At 42.8% G+C, this 6906-nt stretch overlaps 1 pseudogene; it reads right to left on the bottom strand.

Annotated features, from left to right (window-relative positions):
* Nucleotides 1-226: 226 nt before the first annotated feature.
* Nucleotides 227-6571, bottom strand: LOC119314316 (annotated as a pseudogene).
* Between the last annotated feature and the right edge of the window lie 335 nt (nucleotides 6572-6906).

Below are 6906 nucleotides of genomic sequence, written 5' to 3'. Positions count from 1 at the left end.
GTATGTTCGCACCGGAAGCCCTAGATCTTCCAGCAGGATCGATGTCCGAATTGACTAATTTCAGTCCTGCCCCACAGGAGTGCATTATGTTTGTTCTTAGCAAATGTGATACCAAGCCATCCGCAATTTTCTCCTTCACCGTCTCCAGCAACAGGCAACCACCGATAGCCGCCCCAAGAATTGCATGACATAGACAATAACAACGATAAACAAAACCTCAAGTAAATGTACACAATGACAAGATGGGGCGCCTAGAAGATAACTCCTTGTCGGTGACAAAGTGACCAACATATATAGCAGCACTTCAGTGCAAAAAATACTGGGAGGTATCTCATTTTTCATACTTAGTGTTTGCAGCGACGTCCTATACCTGGGTGGAAAAGTTATCGATCAACGGGGTTCAGTACCTAACGTAGGATATAGAGTGCAGACGCCTTAGTAGTTAGTCAGACATAGACGGTAGAATCTACAATTGCCAGCTGGTACGTAAGCGCAGATCAGCTCGTGTGGCGTGGCAGGTCCGGCGGGGTTCCTTCACAGCTGGGGAGGGGGAGGGGGGTACGCTGGCGGCGCCGAGGCGTGCTGGGGGCGGTTGTGGCTTGATGCCCCGGGTGCGCATGTACTCCAGGAACTGCCCAGGCAGCTCCTCCAGCAGGCTCTGGACAACGGTGACCTGCCCACCTGCTGATAAAACCGTCGTCGATCGATCAGTCACGCTTGTTTCAGCGGTGGCACTATAAGCAATGCAAAGGGCTGGAGTACGTTTATGGTGACAGAATTCGAAACTGATGCTGACCTTGGACTTCCCTCATGGGGACGAATTGGACGATGTCACGCGTCGCAACCCTGCCTGTCGAGCTTTGAAGCCGCTTACCCAAGTCCGCATCCAGAGTCTGACAAAGCCAAGGAGAATTGCCAGATAAAATATTTACTGCTACAAGAAAATTAATTGTTCAGGGGATGAAATATTTATCACGTGTTCAGTAAATGATTTACCCTCATTTGAGTGAAATCAGCACCCCCAACTCCCACGATGAGGATCGACAACGGCAAATCTGATGCCCTTACAATAGAATCTTTTGTTTCTTGCTCGTCGGTGATAACTCCATCCTGCGCATATACAGTGCTCGGATAAATTTTGTGATCAGAGGTCGCATGAGGATATATATGACTACATACCGTGATAATGAGCAGGACAAAATATCTGTTGTTCCCGTATTGTGCAGAATGGCTGGCAATTTCTGCAGCTTTGTTGATCACGGGCCCAAACAAGGTTGGTCCTGACAGAGAAACACTGTACAGAGTAGAAGAGTATGCTGACATGATGCCTTCAAATCCAACAACCTGTGATAGGAACAGAAAATCCGTAAACGTCAACGGCGGTCTAACTGAGAAATCTAGGTGCCCTCAGCTGGTAAATACAAAAGATTCGAAAAACTGATCTAAGCAATATAAATACCATCAGCTATTCTACAGGTTGCTCTTATTTTCTGGCAACATTCAGCAATATTTCAGGAACAATTACCACATATCATTTGTCGCACCATATTTGCCATACCAATAGGTGACATTTGTGACTATTAAACGAGACGTTAAGAGTACATATATACAAGTAATTAAGGAGGATGAGACAGGGCAAGTATGATAAGACCATATCAGTATTTTGTAATTAATGAGATTTATGAGTCCAACAGGAACCTAATTTCTTAGTAATCGATATCTGCACACTAACATTTGTAAGGAAGGGGAAAACAGGATATGCGGCTGAACACAATTGGGTTTGCAGCATTACATTCTCATGTGTGAAGCATTAGTTGTTCAATTAATACTACTGTAAAAGCAAAACAAGGAAACAGAAAAGACTAGTAGCTCCAAAAATCATTGGTTCACAAATATCCAAAAGTTGGTTTATAGGGGAATGTTTCTTTTCAGTATCGTCCATTGTCAAAACTAATTAAAACTAAATTGGCAGTAGCTCTCCAGGCATGAAACTCACCTCACAGTCATTGGTACTTGCATTCAAGTTGAAGCAGTGGGATACAGATCCCTGTGGCATCCTTGCACCAAAACCCCATGCAGGGAATCGTCTATCTTTGTCATAAAACTGCAGAACTTCGCTGACACCTAGAATTGCCTGGTACATCAAATGGTTCAATAAGAAGGCTTTCAGTTTAAATAATATCTTAGAAATGTCAGAAAATTCCAAACCTGCTGGTATGAGTTTAGTCTGCCAGAGGGGTCAATGTAGTGCAAAGATTGGGGTGTACGAGGGTCGCCATTTGATGCTGGAAACAAATGGAATAACCACACATAAGCCACAGATGATTGACGAGCTATAGAAATCATTTAAGCTCCCAACTAGAACTAACCAGTAAAATCTACAGCCACCATAAAATTGAGCTCAAACCCGCTGGAAATATAGTCCAAGAAAGTATGTTGAACTTTTTCCTGGAATGTATCCAAGAACAACTGCCCTTTCAACTGAACACAGATTGGTTACATCGAGAGGTTAGATGGAGTAATATTTTGTTAAGTAGATTGTGTCATATAGTTGAAATCAAACCTTCTTTTGTCCCTTACGGCTGTAAAAATTTGCTCCAGCCTTTGACTTATATAGATTTTCAAGCTGAGCGATAGTTGTCTGGAGAGCCCTATTTGTCAGAAAAGTAACAAAAGCAATTAAACTTGGTATCACTGGAAAAGGATGCCAAAATACTTCCTCACCCAACCTACCCCATACGTTCATGGTTGCCACTGGCATCAAAATCAAAACACTCAAGTAGCAGTGGGTCATCCTGAAATAAAGTCACATATTAGATAAAAAATATATATTAGATTAACCTTGAATTACACACTTGCTAAACAAGGCCAACAGAAATTTTCATATACTAGAAAAATGTATTTGCCCTGCTACTGTATTGTTGTGATGTCAGTGTTATAGGCCTCCAAACAGGGTTTAAGTTGTTATTGATCACTTCTGTTTTACATATAGGAATGGCAACAGCACTTTCTGACAGTCTTGATACTCTCAAGAAGGGATCCTGCACAATAAAAACCATTTATTTAGAACTGCAAGTAATTTGCCACCTTACGACTACCAAGGAAGTTATGCATACACTTTTGGAGAAGGTGTCCTTGTTATCAAGGTTCAGGCAGTGGAATGTCATCTCAACTGCCACCCTTGATGAAGCAGTTTCTTCAGCGTGTACTGTCATTGTGCCCTGAAGGGCATGTCCAGAACCATTTCGGAGGTTCAAAGTCAGGCTATGGTTGAACTTTGTGACTATCTGTGGAAAGAGCAAAGGGGTGCAAAGTAAATATCAGGAGTGCGTTTGTGTTTCTCTCTTCTTCATTTACATTTATTTAGAGAAATTATACGCTGCAGCTGGATTATGCACTGTATCATATAACTGATTTTGCACAACCTCGGATAAATTGCAGAATGCTTCCCCTAGAAAATCTTGCTGAGCCAAGTTCAGCATCTGCATAATATAAATGATTCAGGCTTCAATAGTTGCATAAAGTAATAGACTAGAAAATTTAAGCAGGCTATAATGTTGCTGTCTTGTGTGAGTCATTGAATATAACAGATAGCCTACAGAAAACGTACAATTATTTTTTCTCCGCAATGAAACAATTAAGACAACTCTATTTGGGTGAAGGAAAAACATGAATTAAGGGCACAAAATATACCTTCACTGGTGTGTTATGGTACTTTGTGTCAATGTCATATATCCTGAATCTATCATGAGCCCCAAAAAAAGTAGCAGTAAGTATGTGCTTTCTACAAGTAATCAGTATGTATATAGTTTATAAACTTACACAAGGGGTTGCACAATCTCAAATTGGTAATTAATCATAGTTTTTGTGATCCACAATGGTTTCAGTGAATTCAATATCACTTCAGTACGGCCAATCTCTTCTAGCCTTCCATCCATTTTTGTGTAAACCACCAACATAGGATCACTCTGCACCAAGCAGATGACAGTTATAACTGAGGAGGATACATACACATACACAAGGAAAGCAACCAAGCAAGCACCATAATTTTCTGTTGCACACTTTGCTGTAAAAGGATTGGTACACTACAATGAAAACTTTGACAGTAGGATGCATATACTTAAACACAATGATTGAATATGAATTGATTGGCAATGCAATGATCTTCGGTGTACAAACAGATATCAAAATCAAACTGAAAAATAGAGCAACCTATCAGGAAAATCAGGCATGCCGCTTTTGGGGATAGCGATTTCAAGTTTCAACTATTAAAAATGTAAGCCATCTTGTTCTTAGCCAAAACTGAATATTAGCATGCATTGTTGTTCTTTACATCAAACTTGTAGGGCTAAATAAAAAAATATTTCTGTTTTTTCAGCGCTAGAAAGGGTGAAAATGGAACAATAAGAGGGTAAACAAATGACATGTGGATACAGAAACACGAATCTGCACTGATTCATACATAATCGTATAGTTTTGTTTGCTTTAAACTTGTTATTTTAGCAAAAGGCCAAAGGATATTGAACATTTGGCAGCATCTACTTCAGTCCCAACAGATTTTAATTTCACTTTTCAAGTTATGGTACAGTAAGATGCACTACCAGAAAGGGAATAGAGATATAGATATTGAAATGCTTGGAAGAACTGGATGGTAGTTTTTACCTTAGAAAGCGCATCCATATCTCTCAACTTGGAAGCTGAAAAAGATAGCTGTAATGCAAGAAGATGGTGACATGTCAATCAAGGCAGATCATATTGACGTCTAGTTCAAATTTGAACTAAAACCACGACGAGTAATTTGGAACGGAGGGAGTATCAGCTAGTTGAGAACATATTAGCATGCAACACCACCATACGCTGAACTGGTTCAAAATTATCTCTGACTGGAACAGATCCGAGCATATGGATTATCCTTGAACATGCATGGAAACCACCATAATAAACACTCTAACAGATGAAAACTCTAAAATATGAAAGAAGTGACCACACAGTTCTTCACACTGAAAGCTCTATAATAAAACATGACACCGAAAACGTAATATTATATTGTTCGAACGACTTTCCTTAGTAAAAATCTGAATAAGAACCTTTTATAATTGAAAAGGATTGAGTAAATCATAAATAAAATAGAAATATTATTAATTAATTGGTAACGTAAAGGACGTAAAGTTCGTAATCCAGTGTATGCAAGTTAGTGCTCCATCGTCTGCACAACATTGTTCCATTTGTAAAGCAGGCGATTGATGTCCGCCACCACCCACTCCGGCCTAAAATATATTTGACCATTCCTGACCCACTTCCAGAAAATGATCCAGGCGTCAAAATTTTAATCAAAACTAAAACAATGTTTTCCAGAGACCGGTCCATCAAATTTCTATGCGACCACCAATGGAGGAACCGCATGCAGAAACTGAAAATATTACGCAGTTAGGATCTTATTCCTGCACAAGCAGATCACCGAGAAATTGCATGCCATTCTGTAAAATAAAAAGTTAACGAATATATCCGCACGCATGCAGATGACGCCCAAAAACAAAACTTAGGAAACATACAGAATTGAGGTGCGCTAGCGCCGCATATCCAATTTGGCTCCGACAGAGACTAATTTCCCAGCTACTTAGATGAGAACTCATAAAAGTAGGATTTCGCTACAACTCGAACGTTTTTTTATAGCAGATTATGTTGTCGCCAGGATGGGAATTTGCTTAAAAATCTGGAGTCTGATTTTTAACATTCCCCTAAATGATACCGACCAATCTCGTGGACGCAGACCAGCAGACGAAATGCACAAAAACCTAAATATAATATCCACATATTCGCAAAATAACCCAAAACCCAATTCCAGAGACGAGCGCCAGCATTTCAGAAAACCCGCTTCATAGAGTAAAATCCCCCTAAATTGCGCGCATTAAAAAATCGGAGCAAAGCGAGGCACACTTGCATATAAAAAGTGGGATCTAAACCGGAATCAAAGCGATATATAATTGCAATTTGCAATGCCGGGAGGTTGTTGGTAACATCTGCCTGGCCGTTGTGACAGCGAAGCACATTTACCGGAATAAACAAATGAACGACACCCGAACTCCACCTCGCTTGACAGCGAAGGCCCACCAAATCCCCGTCCCCAGCGGTTCCCTCCCGACGACCCCCAAATTCCCTCCTCGGCCCCCAAAAAAACCCGCCTCAATCGCGACCACGGCGGATCCGTGAAGCACAACCATTCTGGGAAATTCTCCATGACTGGCGAGCGAGCGAGCGAGCGCTCGTGGACTGGACTGGGCACTAGCTAGGGTTTCGCGTGGAGGTGGGGAACGAGCAAGCGAGCATCACCTCGAGAGGGGTGTAGAGGCCGCGCAGCCCGTGGCCCTGGAGGAAGTGGTCGAGCGCCTCGTTCGGCCCGCCCTGGCCCGCCGCCGCCCCCGTCGCGCCTCCGCCGACGGCCTCCGTGCCGCCGCGCACGTCGCCGGAGAAGCAGCCCCCCATCCCCGATCCCGACTCCGGAGCGAGCCTGCGGCCCTCAGGTTTGAATACGAGTTTACTTGCTGAGAGAGAGAGGGAGTTGAGAGGCAGAAATCCCCTGCTTGCGGGGGCTTCCGCCAGGCAGCAGCCCGTACTATTTGTAGGCCGCGTTACCTTTTTTTCTGAGAAGAAGCCGCGTTCGTTTTTTTTCCTGCAAAAAGGAAGGAGTCGCGGAGTGCGGAGCGCGCGATGTGGCAGAGGCCCACGCGTCGGATGGGCTTGACCTGCCCCATCTTGGGAAACCGAAGCTGCCGTGAGCTTCCTGGGCTTTTCTCAGAAGGAAACGGCCCCTGTTCTTCGATCGGTTACCAGTATTTTTCACGCGGACGCATGCATAGTGCTCGTACACGGTTTCCTCGTTCTTCGGGGAAGAGACTGAGAACCAAA

The sequence above is a fragment of the Triticum dicoccoides genome, chromosome 6A, assembly GCF_002162155.2.
Source record: "Triticum dicoccoides isolate Atlit2015 ecotype Zavitan chromosome 6A, WEW_v2.0, whole genome shotgun sequence".
NCBI lineage: Eukaryota > Viridiplantae > Streptophyta > Magnoliopsida > Poales > Poaceae > Triticum > Triticum dicoccoides.
Note: the sequence above shows the minus strand (reverse complement) of the source record. Positions and strands in the feature narration are given on the sequence as shown.